The 4856-nt window shown below is 38.0% G+C and overlaps 1 pseudogene; it reads right to left on the bottom strand.

Annotated features, from left to right (window-relative positions):
* Nucleotides 1-2985: 2985 nt before the first annotated feature.
* LOC116507254 lies at nucleotides 2986-4605 on the bottom strand (annotated as a pseudogene).
* Between the last annotated feature and the right edge of the window lie 251 nt (nucleotides 4606-4856).

The raw sequence follows: 4856 nt of genomic DNA, 5'->3' as shown, positions 1-4856 counted from the left end.
AGTTTTACTACTTTTGTATATTTTGTATATTATGAACATTCTTGTTCATAATTTTGTCCAATACCTACATGAGGTCCCTCTCTCTCTCCCTCCCTCCCCCTTCCTCCTCCCCTCCCCCCTCTCAGTAAAAAGCTTAGCATACCTTGAGTATTTTCAAGTCCAGTAATTTCTGACTATCATTATAATGGCACAAAATTTGGCCAAATACCCTAGTCCTAGTCATTTAAAAGTTAGGACATAATTGCATTGTGAGATCAATTTGGATTATTTATCACAAGAGGAGAGATTATCTCTAATTTGCTTCTGGTGCTTTGCTGTCTCTTTATTCCAGTGATCACCTAGCCTGCCAAATTACAGAAAAAATCCTGAAGCACTTGTTGAAATTCAACAGCACTTAGGCATGGCTCTCATCACTGTCCCAGGGCAATCCTTATGCAAAAGTTAGTAGTGCCAACATGTATCGTGCCTACCAGAAAATAATTTCATGACACATGACAATGACCTTCAGCCTTGTCTCCATTCAACTGCTCAGAGGTAGAAACTAAATCAAGCACATGGATCCTTATATGAGTTAAATATAAGATGACATGGGATAAGCCCATGGTTTTCATGGTGGCCATTATGATTGTTTTAAAAATGTGTAAAACCCATTGCAGACATTATTCATTAATATAAGGAATTTGAGATTGAGAGACTGGGACCAGAGAGCACATTCAGACATTAGAATGATTAATGCCTGATGAAGGCTAAAATGGAAGATTGATGAAAAATACTACTTTAGGAAAATAAGATTGTTGAATATTTGGACATTTTGTGGGAAGTTATCATCCAGCCCTCTCCCAGAAAAATGAAATATCCTAGGAAATATTGAAAAGGCAGAATATTTCTCTGGATGTGAAAAGAAACATGTTTTAAAAGACAGAATAGTTGCCTATAGCTTTCTGCCCATCCCCAGCTAATGGGCCATTAAGATGGCCAGGCTAGCCCACTTTACATAATAAAGACTTCTCCTCACTGCAGCTGTAGGGGGAAGGGATATTACTCAACTCTCCACATGGCATCTGAGAACTCATCTATACCTGGACTCATCACAGCCTAAAGCAGTGTTTCTCAACCTTGGCAACTTGAAGATGTCCGGACTTCAACTCCCAGAATTCCCCAGCCAGCATTCGCATTCGCTGGCTGGGGAATTCTGGGAGTTGAAGTCCGGACATCTTCAAGTTGCCAAGGTTGAGAAACACTGGCCTAGAGAGTAGCCCCCTGCATGGCACCATGGGTGTCTGACAACCAGTCAGAATACATTTCTTACACAGGAACAGGAAACAGAGAGGTGGGACTAAACAGGGTATAAAAAGCCTAGCAAGCCCCTTCCTCAGCCCTTCTCTCTTTTTCTCCATCAACATTGAAACATGTGATCACCTTTTCTGTTCAGGGCTCAAGCCATGTGGCCCTGTCCAACAATAAACCATCTTTCCAAGCAGCCTCCATGTCTCCAGTGTCTTCTTCCCCACTTGGAGCTGAACCCAGAAGGACATTTCTTTCAACAATGTTAAAAATAAAGCCTGTTGCAATAGATCCACCATGCAGCAGATAGCGAATTATGTATAAGTCATTATGTAGTATTCTCAGGCTTTCCCTGCCTCCTCCTCACTTCGCTTTCTTGAAAACCACCCAATTACATTTATATTTGAATGCACTTCAAATATTTATATTAAAGGATTTTTTCTCCACTCTTTCACTTTTTCAATTGCTGTTTATTGTCACTAGATTATTTTGTTAAATGAATATGCTATTTAAAGTATGGTGAACTTTATTTTAACAACTCTAGAAAATGGAGTATTAATTGCAAGAAAGCAAAATTAAAATGTCATTTCCCAGCCTAAATAAGGAAAGCAAGTTTAGGCATTAAAAGAAGAATTGTATAGAATTTTATTAAAAGAATAAACAGCTTTAATATTTATTTTCCAGAGTATATATTGTTTAATAGATGTCAGCAATGTTATACTTGAAAATCTTTTTGATTAAGCTCCTGTTGAACTTTAGATTGTAATAATCAACAGTCGCTACAATTTAAATTTTAGATTATTTAAGGAGGTTTTTTAGAAGCACAAGGACTATAATATGAGTTGATTATTGTAGTTGTTATGAAAGAGGCTGTTAAAATCCAGGGGGAATCTTCATCAGCATACTGTAATCAGCAAGTACAGAGAATGCTTAATTACAGTTATTTAGGTGGCATGTTGATGCAGTAGTAGTGGTGTTGAAAGCCAAAAAAAAAAAAAAGGAAAAAAAGAAGACGCATGAGTTAACACTCAAACCAGGCAACAGGATATTAAAAGACATCAATAATAAAGCAGAATGCTGCATTATGTTGTTGTTCATATTAATTTGCTTTTCTGTATAAATGACTGTTCAGCACAAAAGGCATACGGAGTAGACTTTTCACATGTATTCCGAGGCAGTGGTACAAAGTAGCTGCTTTATGCCTAAATGTTTTAGTAGCTGAGTGTCTTTTGGTAGGTAGCATATGTATTCCTATATAAAAGCTTTCTTAGCATTATATTTGATTAGAGATTAAGTAAATGATAATAAGGGTATTCTGCAACTTGAGTCTCCTCCAGATTTCGAAGGATTCTTAAAGTTAGAATCCATGTTTCTGCAGATTGCCCAAATTAGCTATAAAACAGGGTCAGTATCAATAGTAAGCTAGTCAATAGTGTGTTTAGGCATGGGCTTAAGATAAATCAACACATGGAACTGGCACACAGACATATGTGGCCTTGACAGGACAAACCACAATGTCCAAGATTACATTTTCATTCCCCACCCCATCCTGCCCTGGTTATATCACCGCCCCCCTCTTCTTGTCTCCCAGACAGTTTTTTAAAGTGTAGTCACATTTGAAAGCAGTCTAGCCACCCTGAAAAATTTCTCTCCCCCCAAAATGTTATACTTTATTAAATATAGTTGTGCAAGACAAACTATTCATTTTATTTTGCTGCACATTCTGGCATTTGGATTGGTAACTTTGATAGCAAGCTGAGCTGGTCTCTTCACAGTTATTTTCCGATTCTTGGATGAAACATTAAGATCAATTTCTGCGCAAAATGACTTGTTGCTCATCATTAGCACATCTAGCTCTTTGATATTATGATCAAGAAATTTCCAGAATCTTGAGGGCAGCATGTGTTTTCTTTTCTTATTGCTCCCATAGCCAATGTTGGGCATCGAGATCTGGCCCTTAAATCTTCTGTGAAATCTTCTGTCAATACGTCTTAGCTTGCGCTAGTTACACCTGATTTTGACATAGCAATCAGATTGATAATGGATGAACTTTTTGGTCATCTTTTTAACAATATAAGGTTTGATGAGAGGCCTCAGAGCTGGCTTTGTAATGACTACCTTAAGTGCCACAGTAACAATACCTTGGTGGCAAGGAAGCAAAGAGAGGTACCTTGGAATGTTTTTGAGGTGACATGTTGTACTCATGTCTTTAAAAGGCTAAGTTTTGGCAAAGGATGAGGTTGTTTATAGGTCTACCAGGAGTGCTGATTCAATTGAGATTGAGTGAATGAAGCTGCTGAAGGAGGATAGTTATTCTCCTGAAAACATTCCCACCTTCCCTTTCTACTATATCAGACTTTATCCAGAGCTCTTTATTTTCTTCCAAGGCCAAAGCAGGTATATAGGGCTAAAAGAAACAAAACAATGATAATAAAAACTTATTCTTCTGCTTGGATTTCAAACCCTTGTTGAAAAGCCAGCACCTGAAATATTCTGCAACATTTGTAACTTGAGTTCCACCTATTATTTGCTTATCTCTCTGCCAGTATTATCACCATTGGGACTCACTCACATTTTATTTCTCAGGGCGGCCCCAAGGATCCTTCTTCTGGCTTGTAATTGTCCAGATGACCCATCTCCACTTCTCCTTGGATGATGCTCATGTCCAGTCATATCTGACTCTAGGAGATGGTGCTCATCTCTTTTTCTTCGCCAAGGGAGCCAATGTTGTCTAAAGACATTTTTCATGGTCAAGTGGTCAGCATGGCTATATGCCAAAGGCTATATGGAATGCTGTTATCATTCCACCTTAGTAGTACATATTTATGCAATCAAATTTGCATGCTTTCAAACGGGGGGGGGGGAGAATGGAGGGGCCAATAAAAGATGGAAGATGGTAGGCAGGTAGACCCAATAAAGACAGTAGTGGATGGAAAATGGAGATTCTTTGGATAATCAAATTCAAAACAACTTCCATCAGATATTTATTATAACATTTTCAATTATTCTATTCTAATTGACGAGAGAGAGAGAGGGGAAGGCACATGAAAAGAAAGGATGAAAACAAATAGAAGCCACAAATTTACTTTGCAGCAAATGCAAATCTGATTACAAAGTTATCTCTTATTCTGTGTCTACAAAAAAGAGAGAGATTGGTTTTTTCTATTATTGAATTTTTATATTGAAACCACCTATCATTATTACATTTTTAATGCTTCGTGCAAAGTCTGTGAGAAGTTTCCAGTCAGCCATAAATGTAGATATTATATTTTCTCGAATTAAAGAAGTTAATTTTGTCATCTCTGCAAGTTCCAGCACCATTGTTGATGCCAAACCTTTTCTCTTTTGAGCATATTTTTAAAATCTCTTTTTTTAAAAACCATATCCTAAACAATATAGACAGGACAAGCTATTGGATATAAACAGGGAGCAAACCATGGGTGAAATTCGACCAGTTCTATCCTGTTTGGGTGAACCTGTAGTGGGGGTGGCGAGAGGCTCCGCCCACCTACCCAGATGTCATCGTGCCCCATTTTTGATGCTCTACACATGCGCAGAAAGTCCTGCACATG

The sequence above is a fragment of the Thamnophis elegans genome, chromosome 4 (genome assembly GCF_009769535.1).
Source record: "Thamnophis elegans isolate rThaEle1 chromosome 4, rThaEle1.pri, whole genome shotgun sequence".
In the NCBI taxonomy this organism is placed as follows: Eukaryota; Metazoa; Chordata; class Lepidosauria; order Squamata; family Colubridae; genus Thamnophis; species Thamnophis elegans.
This window is presented reverse-complemented; position numbering and strand designations above follow the sequence as displayed.